A 17,954-nucleotide genomic window follows, 5' to 3' on the forward strand; every position below is an offset into this window, starting at 1 on the left:
GACACAGGCCCCGTCGCAGAGAACACAGTTTTCAGAGTCAGAGGCAAGGTTTAGGCTACAGCCTAGGCATGCAGACGCCTTCTTGCCTAGACTGTAAGGTCCTTTGGTGTCTAGCTCCCTGTCTATTGTGGAATATAGTGTATCCTGCTTCACCAAGCCCAAAAGAAGTTGTCTCTTCCCTGAACCTCAGCTAGCCTCAGTACCTGCAGCTGTCTAAAACTGTGGGTGTGCTGAAATTTGAAGGGTTCACATTTCCAAGTATACTCCACACAAAACCTAGCCCAGGATGAGCCCTACATTCAAGACAGAATTGATCTGTCCCAAGAATTTTCTTTCGAGGAAGTGAAGTGTGGCCTCTAGATGAAGGGCTGCCCTCACTCTGTGTCTGTGTGGAGCTGCCAGTTGGAGCACTCAGGTCTTTTCCTTCCTCCACTTCATCTCTTTCTAGCCTTCCTTCTTTCCTTTGAAGGAGGAAGCAGGGCAGACAGAGGGCATTGAAGAGAGTGGGCATCTGACCTGTGGAACAGAAGTCGGCTTGAACTTGAAGCCCACAGTGCTCTTCATGTCATGCTGTCCTGTGTAAGGTTCTTTCTATCACCTAGAGGCTTGCTCATAATACCCTCTGTGCCTTCCTTTCCTGTTTCCTTTGACATCTATTTATTTATCATCTATCTATCTATCTATCTATCTATCTATCTATCTATCTATCTATCTATCTATCCATCTATCTCTATCATTATTCTATCATGTATCTATCTATCTCTACCATTATTCTATCATGTATTTATCTATCTACATATCTATCATCATCTATCGATTGCTATCATCTATTTATCGAATCTATTTGTTTATCTATCTACTTACTTCCCCCTCATATCTCTTTCTTTGCATCTACTGTCTCTTTTCCTTTCTGACTCTCCTGCACCTGCCCACATTCTCATGTTTGTCCACCTTTCTGAGTAAGCTCCCCAGAGCTTCTCCTTTCTGTTCATAGTACCTAATAAGTGTTGGCACATTTTCACTACCTAGAAATGCTTGCTGCCTGAATATTCCAACTGTAACTTTGGGCTTACTTTTTTCTTGGCATTGAATCTCATCCCATATTATCCATTTCAGTACACTGGGTAGCTGACAGCAGGTGTGTCCCACATCCATCCCCTGCCCACATGGAGCCTACTTTTTAAGTCAAAGCTCTAAATTTAGAAGATAAACTGCATCTCTGGGGCCTGTGAGGCAGGTAGTCAGGAGGAAGAAGACACTATGATTCACAGCCTAAGGGATTCAAATTTTAGAAGCACAGAGAAGCAGGTAGAAAGCTTGACGTGCCATGGCCCTCATTCCCAGGGATCTGAGGTTGCCAACGCATGTGGTTTCTTGTTTCTTCTTTAAGCACTGTGTTTAGGATAGGGCATTGGCTTGAGTTTGCATCTGTAATCCTTGAGGGTTTCATTGGGTTTGCTTTGAATTTGGCCTTGAGATTTCAGTTGAAGTTCCTGCATGTACCTCAGCTGCCATGGTAACTTCTGTGGTGCTATAACTGCTGAGTTAATTGATACCTTCTAATCAAGAAGGAGGTGGCATTTGAAACCCTGGGAGGAATCAGGCAGATCTTCTAGAGTAAGAATATATTATGAACTGTCATTTACATATCATGAGACTTTGCTTACTTAACTTTTGTAGGTTCTGTTCCATACCTGAAAGAAATCAGAATAATGATGTCATATGCAATCAGACAGCTACAGGGTTAAATGAGGATGGTACTAATTGATGACTTCTAGCTTAACTGCCATTATTGTTATTAACTGGAATCCTAGACATGGTCACATATTAGCAGATGTTTGCAGGCATCTATTATCACCAAGCAGGGTTATATTTGTTTATTTACTGATCACAAGGTCAAGAGACTCAAAACTTCTGTCAGATAACTCAGAGTATTATGAGAACATATATTTTTATGTTATAATGAAAGAGGAAATTGTAATGTTAGGATATACTGACTCTCACACGAAAGAGCAATTGAATCTGTGGCAGAAGGGTGGTATTGTTGGAAGTAGTTTTAATCTGAGGCTTAAAGGTTGGGGGGGGGTGTTTCCAGTGTGACGGGAACACGAATAGGTAGAAATGAAAAGGACAATTTATTAGCTAGCTTGACAGAAAATATTTGAAGTTAATGACTTTAAGTCAGGCTTGATCTTGTGACTTAAATAGTAACATCAAAGGTGTGGATTCCCTTAGTATTTCCCCCATGGCTTATGTATGTTGGCAGTATCCTCTTGTCCTACAATGTATTCCTTCAGCATCTTAATGCTTCCCTACTGTTTACCAAGGTAGTCACAAAGGAGCAACCAGTTCCAAAGGGAAGGAGGTAACTGCTACTATCCAGTACAAGATGTGTCGAGATCAAATTTAATAGATAAGGATTTAGGATGGGGGACACCAGGGATTACAATGGGCCACGGTTGAGTGTGGATTCAGACAATGAGGGGTGACTTACTGCTGGAGAGGATGGCAGGGTACTGAGGCAGTGAGTGGCATGGGGATGCACTCATGTGCACATTTGGGCCTTGATGGGGGAGTAATGTCCTTTGGTGGGTCTTCTACGTGCATACTGGTAAAGCCAAGAACGACTTAGTATGCAAAGATGAACTCTGCTGTGGCCATGCCTCTGTGAAACTCTAAGGTATCAGCTATACTAAAGCAACTGGTCTCCTTGTAGATATCCTCCCAACACAGCCAGTCTCAGACATGAGGTCTGTTGTGTTTACCCAGGACAATCAGGCTTTACCAGGCAAAGCCATGCTCCTGACTTAGGCCTTTCTTTTCTCTTCTGTCTTGGGATAGGAGGTGCCAACCTCAGGATTGTGAACCTCAGGATTGGAGGAATTAGTAATGTTTTTTAGTACAGTAAGTGTCCTTGACAGTGCAGAAAAGGCAGGGATTGGGATATTGCTAACTCACCTGTCCATCCTCCATGTGGAGGAGGGTCTCTGTAAGGAAGAAACTATGTCTAACCTACTGCAGCTTTTAGAGGTGAGCAGGTGTAGATATAGTAGATGCACAAGTTGTGTTTGACTGACATAACCCAAACGAAGGTCACTTATTCCCAAGGTGAAGTGAAGTTGTGCTGAATTCCTTGGGGGACTGTGTCAGCCTGGCACAAGGGCCAGATTCCCTGCTTCCCTTTGAATTCAGTCCTTCTCTTTGTCTCCACATCTGACTAGCTTCTTCCACTACAGCAGGAGTCTGACCTGTCCTCCATTTCTGCTTCTGCTCCCGGCAGTTCAGCTCTTAGATCTGAGGCTGTAATTGGAAGCACACGTTGTGAGCATTGCATCGTAGAAGCAGCTGGTTTGAACTCAGCGTCATCACACAGGAAGAACTGATATGTTCTTTTCTCCTTTTCCCCTCTCAAGTCTCCCTGGCATGGACTCTGGCTGTAGCTAAGATACACGGAGAACCTATTTCTCCAGAGATATTTTGCAGAAGATGAGTTTCTCAGGCCTGTGACCATGGGTTCTCAGGGGAGTGAAGGACAAGGAGATATGATCAGATATGCAATGGTGAATCAATACAAATAAATTCTGTGTTGTTTGTTGTTGGTCTTAGGCTGTAGTAGAGAGGCTCCTAAGTTGCATGCTATAAGTTGCTTGAGGTTCTTCCTCTGCTTTAGGAGTTATGTGAAGACAAAGCCCAGGCCTCCGTTAGTTTAGAGGTCCAGATGTTTCTTAGCCTGGCAGCTGACAGAATGCTGGTCTCCATAGGAGAATGAAAAGCACAATTCTCTGTAAGGTCTAGCACTTACTTACTCTGCTGACACTAATCTCTTCTTCCTCTAGTGTAAGGGATTTCAAACCCTTTAGTTGTTGAATAGATGGTCTTCCTACTGGGGCACATGAGTCTAGACATTGATATCTGTGCCCCGCTCTGTGTCCTTACTTGAATGGGATGGCCCTTTGTCTGCTTAGTCTTGGGATACAGACCTTATGGCCAATATTTCTGCTATTCTGGTTTATGATCTAGACCAAGGTCAGCATGGGAGGAACAGGCACTCTGGGCAAACTGAGAGCCAGACCAGAAGTTTGACAAGTCCTCTAAAGGCAAAAGTGATGCTATTTCAGTGAAGAAGTTTCCCAGAAGTCCAGAGATGAGAGCTGTTCAACAGTGAGCATGGCTGACTTATGGTCATGAACAAGATGGAGTAGAGTGAGAGCCAGGGCCTGAGCGGTATCCAAGCCAAGGAAGGTGCACAGTTGCAGGAATAACAGTCCATGCAGCTGAGCTGGGGCTACAGGGGCTCATGATCAGGTCATCGTCTTCTGCATTTTGGAGCTCAAGCTCAAGCCTACCTCCTGGATTATGATGAAGCACACACTGCTGGAAATCTCAGGCATTTTCTCTCATCTGTTAAGCCCCAGTTGCAATATTTAGGCACTGCTTTCACAGAGATTCCTCCCCCACCCGACACGCACTTCCCCTTTTCACTTCCCACAGATACTGCCTCAGTTAAGACCTCTTACCTGTTATGATTAGACCATTATAGTAGCATTCTCAGCCGACTTCATTCATTCCATCCTCAGTGGTTCGCCCTCCACATTGCCGACTCCATATATATATATATGTATATATATATATTAGCATATATATAAGCATATATATATGCTTATATATAATATATATATATTAGCTTTTCCTTAGACTTCTCACTACCATTTACCAAATGAGGCTGAAATCCTTTATTGTGTTCTGGAAGGCAGAACAGTGACATGGTAAAAATGTCCACATGGTGGTTCCAGGAACCAGTGATTGAATCTACTTGGGCTTAATATGAAATGATTATCTGACACTTATCAGGAAAGATTCAGTGCAGCCACAGGTGTCCATGAATGGAGAAGAAGGAGACAGAAGAGCCAGGGTGGACATGTGAGAAAGACTTCAACAGTTAGGGTGGACTTTGAGGATGGAAGGGACCATGTTCAAGGAGTGGGGGCATCCTTTAGAAGCTGCAAATGCAAGGCAATGGATTCTGCTCTAGAGCATCCAGATGTATGCATGATTGTAATGCCACAATTGTAGCTCATTCTGGAATTCCAACTCTGTCATTGTACATGGGACATTTGAATGATTTTAAATTTGTTATGGCAGCATTAGAAATGTATATGCTCAGTCTTTAAAACCATTGTTACCTGGTTTCAGTCGACCCCCATGGTTTGACTTACATAAGGCTGGACACTCTAGCTCCCACAGACCACCACAGGCAAGGACTGTACATAGCAACTTCTAGCCCTCTTGTTTATTCCCCTGCTGATGTCTTACTTTTAATCTTGTCTTTATTTTTCTATTAAGATGAACAAACAAAGTAGTATCTGTCATCAAAAATCTTTAAGAGAGGCAGCCTCTGCTCCATCTCAGTCAGAAAACAGCAAGTTCCATTACAGCAAGTTTTCAGGCTTCTTGTGGGGCCTGAAACAGGGGTGCCGTGTCTCTAGCCTCATGTAAGCCATGTGATGACTGTCATGGCAGGAAGTCATGTATGTTGCTCCCTTTAGCACAGAGAGTGCTATAGATCAGGAGCCCCACTTCCAGTGGTTTCCATGGCCATTGCCCGTAGAGTCTGTAGTGATCTGCAGGACTGAATGTGAAGCTGGCTTGATTGATACTGGATCACAGGTGGTGAGGGTTGCTAGCTTCACCTTTCTTTGCAGGGTTTCCGTGAGAAAACAAATGTGATGTTTGCCCTGAGGTGTCTTATAATCTTAAATTCCCGCCTTTGCAATTTTACAAAGCATCCCAGACTAGTGGCTACCTGTAATCTGGGGGACAGATGATCCCCAGAAGAGCCACTGAGGTGCATTTGGCTGGGTACCCTGAGACCTGGGAGAGAAACACTGCCCTTTTTTAGGTATGGGAAGGTATGCTTGGGGGCAGGATCCATGCAAACAGGCCCTGAAATGAGAGGAATGGCAAGATCAAAGATCACACGCCAGTCTTCATGGACTTACATGGACCTTCAGCTTCTGACTGTATAACGGCAAGATCAAAGATCACACACCAGTCTTCATAGACTTACGTGGACTTGTCAGCTTCTGACTGCATAACTCACCACCATGTGGCCATACAAAATTGAATCCTGGGCTTTCATCTATGCATGAGAGACAAGCCAGCAAGTCTGCTCAGCATTTTGTGAGGGCCAGAGCTGTCACCACTAAAGAAGTGGAATGCTCCTTCTTGGGGACATAGCATTCATTCCCCCACCCCACATGGCAGATCACCCTATTGGCTTAGAGCTATACAGAGAGTATATGTTACATGCTGGTGTGTGTTAAGTCTCAAACTTAAGACATGATGGCTAACTGAGGTGCCATCAAATATCAAAGTGGACGCCGGACACCAGGTTCTCAGTATGACAAGTACGTGTGACAGAGATACCTTGCCTCCTACCCTAAACTTCTCCAGCCCCTGAGCTTTGCTTCCCTTCCTCCAGCTTCTCTTCCCTATATAACTCAGCCATTTTGTCTAGGTGCCTCTTGGTTCTTCTTTCTTGAACTCCTGGCTTGCTCCTGGCCTTTTGGCTCCTGGTTCTTTCTCTTCCTGTTTTGTTCTCCTTTATCCCCTCTCTCCTCTCGTATTCCAGTTTATTCTGCTGGCCCAGTTCAGTCCGCATCCATCCAGATGCCACTGGCTGTGCTCTCCCTCATATCTACAATAAACCTTCTTCTCAACCATACCTGGGGCAGTCATGTGCTGTGTGCCTGGTGGTAAGCTAGCCTTTTCATATTTCTCAAAGTTAGCCTAATTGATGTAGTGAGATGAAGCTGCTAGGAGCTGAGGGAGGCAGGTTCTTGGCCGAAGGTCCAAAGAGTCAGTTGTAGAGTCTGGAGTTGATTGCAGAGTTATCTGGTTTAAAGCATTTGCTTTCCTGTAAATGAACAGGCTGCCTCACTTTTCTCTGCCTTGATGGTCATACTTGGAAGAGTAACTCTTGGGCCAGCTCTTCTTTTGCCCACAGAGCCCTTGGCCTTGATCTCAGAATGCTGCTGAAAGTGGTTGCAGGGACACAATAATAAGAGGCTAGGAAGGTAGACCTCAGGTTACCAGCCAAGATGTCCCTTTTGAGCTAACTAACCCAGGTTCTGGACTGCCAGCGTGTGTGAGTGTAGGAATTGGCAAGGCCCCACCCCTGTTGCTGGCTGGTCTGCTACCTACATCATTTCTAAGCAATGACCATCTCTCTCATTTTCAAAGCCCCTTGGGGAAATGGCAGTGAATGGGTTTTTAATTCACTTTTAATGGCTTGTTACACAAAACTGGAACAACCCCCTACTATTCAGCAGCCATTTTTCACAAGCTCCTTGTTTCAACAACACCATTTCCTTAATCTGTCATTTGCCTTTTTTTCCCTCAGCTACCACATTCTGTAAAGCACTTTTTAAACAATGGCCCTTTAAAGGATGACTAATGCTTATTAGCATCTATGTATTTCCTCGTCCTTTAATATAGGAGACATAGGTTAACGTCTCAAGTACATGATGGGGACAGGTTTACATTTGGATGGCGCAGACTGTATTGTCTGTTCCCACTGGTTCTGTGGATATTCTGTTCGGTGTGTGAGGAGCACCTAGCATGGCAGCTGGGACTTAGTAAGTGCTCAGTAAATGCTGGTGTGCCCCTTATGCTTCTTCTGCTTATGTATGGACTGTTTTCTCCTCCCAAGTCACGCACTTTTGCAAGAGCATCCATGTTTAATCTGTATGCCACCAAGTTCAGGTCCTCTCTACGAGCCCTTGGAGAATAATAGCTTTCTAAAACTATTTCTAAGTTGCATTTACTGTATTCCCTTCCTGACTCTGTACTTTTTGCCTTCTTGTGACAATTCTCAAATTTCTTTTGCAAGTCACTTTGAAAGTCCCTCCTGGCAAGGCTAGGCAGACTAGCATGCCTAAGGAGACTTTTGGAAACAGTATTCTCAACATGGGAAATGGAAAATTACGTTTTCCATGTATTATCATCACTTAAGCCTCTACTCTCCATGAGAACGTTTTGGCCATCTTAGCCAGGGCTCAGGTTCTCTCTTGAACACCTGTGGTACTACCTGAACTTCAGCAGATGCGCTGAGTCTCTCCTGATGGGTGCTGTGCTCTGGAGAGTGTTAACCTTGCTGTATTACAATGGTGAAAACAGAGTTCCTGTCCTGGACGATCAGCTGTCACTGAAGATCATAGTAGAGATTACATGTGAGAAGAAAATTATAATAGAAAGCAGCGGCTAGCATAAATGCACATGTGTACAGTAGGCCATGGGCACCGCCATTTCGGGACCAGTGAGACCTGAGGGGGCGGAGATTATTCACAATGAAACTTGAAAGATGAGAGGAGCTTCAGGTGGAGAATGGCAGAGTGACCCCTGAGGAGGGAGAAAGGCATGTAAAAATAGGAGTAGAAGGATGAAATGGAGGAAGTATTGGTATTTCGATGTGGTGGAGTGTAGAAATTATCCTAGAAAACTGACTCCAGAAGAGGCTTAACCATGGGAGTGGGTCAGGTTGGGAAAGATATTTCTCTTACCATGCTTGGACCTTAAGGACACCTTGAAACTTACTTTTGGCGTTATGGAACTGGATTTGATATCTGCTTTGGCAGGGTGATTGTTGTAGAAAGATGGATGAGAATGGGATTAGAGACTAAGTAAGGAGTCATATCTACAGCTTTGTAGTCGTCTCCTAGCTAAACTGATGTTCATGTGAGCTGTCTGTGGCATTTTACATGGCTGATTACCCCTCCTTCTGAAAATACTCTTTTTACATGGCCTCCATACATGGTATCCCTGGATCTTCTAGCCTGTACAACCGACAGAAGAGATTAGATGCTGGAATTTTCGTGAGGATGCTGCAATAGCATTTGCTTCAGAATCAGTAGCTATGAGAATCACTGCACACTTTTGTAGAGGCAGAGAAAGAAAGACTGAAGGTTTCTCCCACAGGATCTTCCTGCCCAGCCTTCTAACACTCGTCCTAAGAGGAAGTTAGGAGCCCCTACTGTAGCTCTTCTATGGGGTCTGTGTTGTCTCCAGAAACTAGCTGCATGGAGGGAGAGGCTTCCCACCAGCAGCCACGTCTGTGCCTTTGAAAGGCTGAATAAGAAGGGAGGTTAGCTTACAGGCAGGGTGGGACTGAGAGAAAGCCAAGAGAGAGCACAGTGTGCAAATTTGGCTATCTGGAGCATCCTTTTCAACCTCTGTACCAGTGTGTCATTGTGATTCTGCCTAATGTAATAGAATTGCTTTTTAGAACAGAAGGGTTGCTTTTCTGTCTTCTAAGGAAGTGATACATGAAGTCCCATTAGTTGCTGTGGCTTTTCTGGGTGAAATTAATTATTTTTGCAGTCTTGTCACATCTTTTGTGGTTATTCTATGCATTAAAATAGTTGTGATGTTAACTACCACATTCTTTGAATAAAACAAAAATTACATGGAGAAGAGAGAAAAAATTATGAGATCTCTCTCTCTGTATGCATGTATTATCAGTCATCATTTATTTATCTACATATTGCCTCATTTTCTCATAAAAGAAAGAAGGGAAATATGCATAGTAGCTGTAATATTCATTTCTATCGCTAGCCATAAAGTCACGGTTGGTGAGCTAGCTCAACTGTTTTTCTTCAGCCCATCTCATGTTTCCTTTGCCCTTAGCCAGTGCTTTGGGTGTTCAGCATTTCAAGCTGGTAGCATGATCTTGTCATGCGAACCCTCATTTCTGAAGGATCTGAGTTCTTAATAGTTTTCTTTTATTACTGTAGTCTTCCATTAATTTTTACTTCAGGACTTGAAAATAATAAGAGGACTTGGAATTAATTAGAGGATAATAACAATTAGAGGCTTTAAATATCATTCTCCCTGGGTCCATTGTACAATAGCATCTATTTCCCCTTGCTGACAGGGACAGATCACCTCAGCTTGTAGGTAACCCCTTCTTTGCTTCAGAGCAGCAGGAGGTGCTCAGGACAGACTGTCGTCTCTAGTACAATGCAACAGATGTTTTGTCCTATGGTGGCATCCTCCAGGGAAACCTGGACTACTCCACCAACAAAGCCCAGAGCTGGGGGTCACGAAGAAAATAGTGTGTGATGGCCTAACAATGAGCTCAGTAGTTTTAGAGGGTAGCATCAGAATCTCATGCAGGTTTTGGCTCCTGGTTGCATTGCTACTGCCTCTTTAAAAGTCCTCAAACCTTGGTATCAGGCCAGCTGCTTCTGGGTGGTCAGGTCTAGGGATTGGCAGTAAACTCCACAGATGTGGACACTCCCTCTAAATGTGGTGACATGGGTTCCTTGTTGGAAGGAATGCAATGTGGAGAATGTCACAGTGAGAAGAGTATCAGGGAATGGAAGGTTGTAGTTCTGGCATAGTTGATGGGAAGCATGAAGGAAAGCAGGTCTCATGAGAAGTTGCTTTCTCTATGGTTTAGGAGGGTTTATCTGTAGCCAGCCTATCCTCCGGCACTACATGGAAGCTGGGCTTGCTTGGTTTCTTGTGTTGGCAAGTTGGGGTGCAGCAGCGGCATAATCATCCCCCTGGGGGAGGGGGTCCTTCAGCTGAGACAAAGCCCCCCCATCTACATCACAATGGTTGCTTCTTATAGGTGCCACAGGACAGTGAGAGGGGTCTCCAGAGGGGAGGCATCTGTGTTCCTGGTTCCTAAGAGACTTCTCACAGTGAGCACCATTGTGTTCGCTCAGGACACAGGTACCCTGTGACAGCTGGAGAGTCCAGTCAGACTGGTTTTCTTGCTGAAATGCTTCAGCTTTGAAGCCTCATATCCATAATATCCACGCCTGAGTCTGGTCTCTTCTCTCTTAACACTGTCTGATCTCTGACAGTGTGAACTACATCTCCAAGTGATGTCTCAAGGCCAAGCTGTCTCCGCTGAGCCCTAAGCTCAGATATCCAGTGTAGTGTTTGACTCTTGCGTTTCAGGATCTTTTGGGCACCTGGTACAAACTGCTCGGTGCTAACCTGATCATTCCTCCAAAGCTCTCCCCACCTAACAACCTAGCTCCCTGCGGTCGGTGTCTCTTTGACTAAGCTCTTTTAATTATACCTTGTTACTGGTTCACAGTTGAATCTGTTTTGGCTTTGTCCTCAAGTAGATTCTGATCCAACTTCTCTCTCCTCATTCTCTTCCCTCCCTGCCTTTGTTAACGTTCAGACCCAGACCATTTTCACCTGGGTGGTTATACCTGGCACCGGATTCACGTCTGTTTCCACACTAAATCTTTGCACATGGCAACTAGAACATCCTGTTAGAACTTAAATTTCCTCTTTACATCTCCAGGGGTCATGTGGTTTGTCCTAGAGTAAGAGCCAGAGTCCTGGTAGTGGTTTGCTAGGTTTACTGAGACCTCGCTCGACCTCCCTCTCCTTTCTTAAACCTATTTGCTGACTATTCCCTTGCACCTCCCCAGCTTATGTAATCTTGAATTTTCCAAGCAGACACCTGCCCCAGTACCTTTGCACTGACTTATTCCCCTGTCTTTAATGTGTGTCATCAAACATTTGCTACTTTCTTATCTCCTCAGTTAGCATATAAACTTCATGAGGGCAAAGAAGCTGCCCCACTTTCTTCTTTGCTGAATGCCGAATCCTGTATGTAGGGGGTTAATGAACAGATGCCAAATGATATAGGGCAGAAATGGGCATGTCAGTGCCCTGTGGTGCATTTCAGAAAACTCACTGTTCTGCTTAGAGTGTGTAGGATGAGGCATGAACCAAGAATCACATGAGTTTTTCTATTAAGCCAAGCATTGTTACCACCTGAATGAATTAGGGAGAGGGCCTCACAGCTTTTCAAAATGTCACACACATCATACCTATAGTGATGACACTGCAATGTTTTTGTGGTAATTAGTTCTCTGTCCTCCCAACTAGACTCTACACTCACGGTAGGCAACATCACCATTTATTTTATTCTATCGATACACGAAGCAAGTATCCAGACAGCCTTGTACAGTGAAGTCAGTTGGGATCTGGATAAAGATGTATTTCTCTTCCCTGGAGGTTGAGGCTCCCCCTTGTGGAAGGAAATGCTGAGATTCATAGTTATGCTGTGACTTAACTGCTTGTAAACTTTGCCAAGGAAGTGTATGTCCAGCATCTCATTTGCATTCCATTGTTAATTGCTCTTGGTAAGAAAACCAGCAGGTCCCTGTTCCAATTAGCAAGGAGAGAAGAACTCTCCGGTTGGGGCAAGGACAGGGCAGTACAGTTTACATGCAGCTCCCCGTGGTACTACAAATTGAACTAAGGGCTTTTGAAGTGCTCTTCCATTGAGCCATGAATGCAGCCACCACTTTAAATTTCTTTATTTTAAAACAGGTCCTCAACTAAGTTGCTCAGGCTGTCCTGTACTCACTGTGAAACCCAAATTGAACCTGGTCTTGTCATTCTCCATCCCAGCCTCCCAAGTACTTGTCATTACACATTCACGATGCCTCTCCTAGCTGTCCCTAAGTTCACTTCTGAGCACCTCCTTCTTGCTCCGAGTCAATAGTTCCTTTAGTTAAAAGGCTCCAAAACACAAAGAAATGTGACAAGATGAAAATGTTCATTACCTGGATTGATCAGCACATACTGTGTGAAAGCATTCAGAAGCATGCTGTGTCCTAAAAAGAGGTGCAGTTATTACATTTGATCGAGAAGGAAGGGAAGAAATAGAAAGACATAAGAAGGGAGGGAGAAGAAAGGAAGAAAGGAAAAAAGAAAGGAAGGAAGATGGGAGGAAGGGGAAGAGGAAGACAGGAGTCCCTTGGATTTCAAGAAATCAAGCTTTCAGAAAGGCTTAATGAACTAAAGTAATTTTCCTTCCGAGGAAAATTTTACAGGCATTAAATGTTCTCACTCCACCGACTGTGCTCAGAGACAGGAGTGTCTTTGTGATTTATGAATTTGCAGATTATGCATTATCCTTTCAGAGGACAGGAGTCCCCTGGGGCTTCCTGCCTGCTTCCTGAGCTGAGCTGACTAGACTGGCCGGGTGAAGGCCATGGCTCTGCTATGCAGTCGTCTGTATTTCCACTGGGCTCTGGAGCAATGAGCATTTAGTTTAGAGCTATTTAGTGACCTGGAATCTGAGTTGTCTCCCACCCGATATGGTGTATCATTATCCACTACTCTGTCCATCAGATCACATCTCCAATGCTGCCATCAGACTCTAGGCCAACGTGTAAGCCTCTTTCATAGAGCAAGCATGGGACCAAGGGGTGTAGTGAATTTAGACATGGGAAAAGGTAAGAGGGGTCTTGGATGCAAAGAGGCCGCAGTTTCTGAGCCGGGTGCTTCTGCTCATACAGAGTGTGATATGTGACCAGGACAGCCCCTCACTACAAAATTCCCTGACCACCTTGGCTAGGGGCTTGGCTTCTTAGTTCCAGGACAGATGATCCTGGAAGGCAGCAGGTGAAGCAGGCTCTAAATTTCATGCCAATAGGAACCTTTTCTATTTTAATCATGCCATCTCACACGATACCTGGCAGAGGGCAGCAATAGATGAATGAAAGAGAGAAGAGAGAATGAGAAACAACAACATTAATTGCTGGAGTTGCATTTCTGTAGCTTGGTTGAGCATCCGGGAACATCCGAAGACAGTGGAAGCCTGAGAGTAAGGGAAGTGCCAGGGCCACATATGCCTGTCATTGCTCCTTACCACATAGGAAGTGACAGATTTGTTTTCCATACCTTATTTCCTTCTCTAAGAAGGACTCCTGTGCATAGCACCCGATGCATGCTCCCCCACCCCCACACCGCTCCACAGCCTGTGCAGCCTGCCTCTCAGCTGTCTATCACTCCCGGGACTGCCCAGTTCTCTATTCTTCTTACACCTACCCCTTATGAGTAGTAGGTAAGGATGAAAGCAAGCAAAGGCCATTAAGACATAGGCACATGCTTACCATATATTAAGACTAGCATTTGCAGCCTTTTCTTCATGTTGAAGCTTTGCTAATTATGGTCTCTGGATGTAGCTGCTTCCTCTTCTTATGTTTTCTATACTTCTCTCCTGCGTTTGTCATTTCATACGTTTATAATCTCTCCATAGGACCTTACATACTACCTGCCGTGTGTGAGACTGTGTGCTTGGCACTGGGAATGCACAGTGGAATGAGCTGAGATTTTTCACCTCAGAAAGGTCACATTCAGAGAAGATGGTCATACACATGGACCCTAATAGCTGTGAGGGATGGAGGAACAGAAGATAGACTAGGGATGTCAGGTGCCACCTCAGATAAAGTTATCTTGCTGATATCTTCATATATGTGAGATTCTCTGCTATATTTTGCCACACTTGCATGAATTTCCCTTGTATTCTATGTGTGCATGTGGATACATACAGCTTATTAGAAGGGAGAAGTGCTAGTTATCCATGACTTATTCCAGTTTATTTTTAATTTATTCTATTATCTAAAATCCTCCAAGGATTTCAGCCAGTTGGGTCAAAAAGGTACTTATTTGATTGTGTGCAAGAAACCTTGTCTTCTGGCAGTGTATCTAGTTATTTGCTCTGCACGTACCTCTGTTTCTTGTTCCATACTCCAAAAGCAAAGAGAACCAAAACTATTGTTACCCCCAGGCCCTGAGCTCTTGCTCTCTCAGATTTCCAGAATTCAATGGACGTTTTTCCAGTTCTTCCAAAAGGTATTCGGTAAACATTTAGAGTTCATGAATGGATGCTAAATTCCCTGAGGTTACGGGCATGTTTTGTTGTTGTGCCCTCTGATTCAGGGCCTGGTGGGACCTTGACTCTGGTTAGCTGAGGGAAAGCGGTTGTTTGTCTCACCCTGGATGTCTGTTTTCTCATCTGCAAAATGGAGATATCATGCCTGCCCTGTCCAAAAGGTTTGCTGTCAGTGTAAGAATCATGGAGTAGGGCTTCATTTAATGCTTGATTCCTGCTTTTTCTCATTTGTATTTAGCTGCCATGCCCTTCTTCTACAGAAGTCCCTGGGGGCGTTGCTGTGAATCTGTAGTCCATCTAGTGTGTGGATCCAGTGTGGTCCTGGGCACATTTCTCTCTTTTTCTATGATCTGAATGCTTGCTCAGCAGTCTGGACCTTATTAGGTGGTTTGCTGTGTTGATGTGCGGTCCTCTCTGGTAATTTTCTCCTTCCCGGAGGCTGCTGAAAGGCTCTGAATAAGAGATGCCAAGGACAGGAAGGATTGTTTTCCTTTGCTTTTGCTTTTGTTTGCTCATTGCAGGTGTTATAAGCCTAAAGGTTATATTATCATCTCTTCATAACTCTATTGATGTTCATCTGTGCTGGGCTCCAGGGTGAAAGGAACCTTCTAGCCCTTGCTTTCATGTTTTGACCTTTCCTTGGAGGGCATTGGTGGGATTGCTCCCTGCTTGGGTTTATTAAATTACATCTATCCCCATACAAAGAAAGACCACATGTGCAGATCAGGGTTTTGCTGTGGTGAGATGGGTGGCAGCATTACAGTGCAGAACTGGCAGAAGACTTGGGCACGACGGTGTCCTTCTCAAAGTTTGAGCCCCTGGATGCCTTAGGGAGCTCTAGGGACACTACCCAAGTTCTACTGTATCAAGTTCTCTGGGGGAGGATCCAGTAAATACACATTTACCAAACCTCCCTGCTTCCTGCACAACTTTTGGCTCCAACATCACTCATGGAATGCAAAGAGCACCGCCTTGGAGCACTTGGTCAAGTCCAGTCATTATAAAGTATACCCCAGGTCTTCTGTCCTCTGGGTAGCTGAATTCTGCCAGTTTATACCAAAATATCAATATTTATCATTGGCTCAACAGCTCTTACAGCCTAAGAACCTTCAAAATGCTTAGCCTGGTTGTGAAGTGGACCAAGAGACTTGTTCAGAGTCTATTTGAGAGGGCAACTCATGTAACACCCAGAAACTGGAGAGACCGTGTTGACTGAAAAGTGATGTGACTCAATCTGAAGCAAAATAGAACTTTAAGGTGTTCAGAGGAAAGCTAATAAGATAGTTCTGAGAGGCTAGATGAAGAAGGTGGACTCTGAGTGACAGGCTTCCAGAGTGACAGGTTCAGAACAATGAAAGAACAAAAGAATGGTGCGAGAATGAGGACTGGAAAAGCAGAGATGTGAGGTTGGCTGACCGAAGTGCAGGACCCCAGGAAACCCAGATGGTTTAAAGTACAGGACAGGGTTTGGAAAACTAGAAAAAGGGCCAGGAGGATAGGTTTGAGGTGTTCTGTGAAGGACCTTAACATGCCATGTGTCTGGGCTTGTGCTTTTGAAAATGGTACCAGTAAAGGATTCTAATAAAGAAACTATGTAAGTTAAGTGACCAAAAATAAACCACCTACAGGGAAAGCAGGAATAAAAGTGTTAAAGGATATGTTAGTTAGGACCTTCCAGTGAGCAACCTCAAAGTGAAAATCTGATATAAGGACGTTGTTAGGGAAAATCCCTTTGAAAGAAAGGAAGAATGGGGGACTCCTGGATTGAGCCACAGCTCTGACCTCACAGGGAATAGGCAGGTCAGGGCAACACAGGGAGGACTAGCTGGGGGCTGCCATGCAGTCTGCACAAAGCTGAGAGTCTGTTAGTGAACTGCAAAGTCAGTGTTGCTCATTAGAGGAGTTCCACATCACCAAGAAAGGAGTGTGCCCTTTCTTGCACTTGGTTGCTGACTGGAAACAGCCCCTGAGAGGTATAGACTTGGCAAATAGGAGGCAGTGACTGCAGCAGCAGCAGCACTGGGGTCTTCAGTCAATGGTGCTCCCCTCTGGAGGAATGCAGCTGGTCAGGCCATAATGCTGGGGGGAAGTGGGGTGATCTGCCTTGTTCCTGCAGAGCCCGAGATGGTGACGCTGACTTCTTCCTAGTTATGCTTTTGGCCTTCTTTTCCCAGAACTTGTCATAGGCACCCACTGCTGTTTATGTGTTTACATGGCTGCCTTGATATGGCTACACAGATAAGAGAAGGTTCAAAGAAAGGATAGAAGATGCTGGTGTGTGTGTGTGTGTGTGTGTGTGTGTGTGTGTGTGTGTGTCTGTGTCTGTATTCCTGTTCATCAGACAGAAATTCTATGGCTCATGCTGGAGATTTGATTGAAGAGACTAGGAATAAATCCTTGGACTTTCTCACTCACTAGATTTAACAAAGAGGAAGCCAGCTGTGACGGGGAGACCAGGGCTGCTGAGTGACCCCAGAGTACACTGTAATGTGAATGTTACACACGCCTTGCTCTTGTGCTGCGCTAATACGTCAGATAACTTGGAAGAGTCACAGTTTTACACATTTCCATGCTACATCCATAACTGAACACCACCTGTGAGAAACCTGAGGCCTTCAGGGATAGCTTTGCAGAGAAATTGAATGTCCCAAGTCAACTCTGTATGGGCTACTTTTGGCCCATAATAGACCATGATCTTCTTCGTTCAATTTCTTTCTTTATACTGAAGAGAAATGGAGATGAGGCTGATTGACCCCATGGAGTGCTGGATGAGAATAAATCTCCAAATGAGCACTTTGTTGTGAGTTAAATGCCATAAAATGTTCAATATAATGGCTGATTATTTTTCTTTAATCTTAAATGGATACCTAGAATGGGAAAGTCCCATCCTGGAAGATGAAATTAATTATCTCAGGGAGAGCTTAATGGCTGCTGTGCAAATGAGTTGGAGGGAGTTAACTGTGGAATGGGAAGGAGCAGAGAAAAGTGAAATGACTTGTGTATTATATTTAGATAAACACAATTATTTGCAACAGGGTACATGTATCAATCCCCTGCATGTTGCTGCATGTAGTAAAAGTGATGTGGGCACTTAATAGGCTTGTAGGCAGAAGGCTGTGCCTAAGCCTCTGTCCAGGCACATGATGAGGCAGACATGGAATTATTCCCACACTCAGAATCTCACACTCAGGACTGTACACAGGGGACAGATTAGACAGGCCAAGTCCAGTTCTGG

At 44.5% G+C, this 17,954-nt stretch overlaps 1 protein-coding gene across 1 annotated transcript in view; it reads left to right on the top strand.

The window, feature by feature from the left end:
- Sorcs3 (sortilin related VPS10 domain containing receptor 3) overlaps positions 1-17,954 on the top strand; it is a 604,602-nt gene that overhangs the window by 172,907 nt on the left and 413,741 nt on the right. The window lies entirely within an intron of this gene.

The sequence above is a fragment of the Meriones unguiculatus genome, chromosome 1, assembly GCF_030254825.1.
Source record: "Meriones unguiculatus strain TT.TT164.6M chromosome 1, Bangor_MerUng_6.1, whole genome shotgun sequence".
NCBI lineage: Eukaryota > Metazoa > Chordata > Mammalia > Rodentia > Muridae > Meriones > Meriones unguiculatus.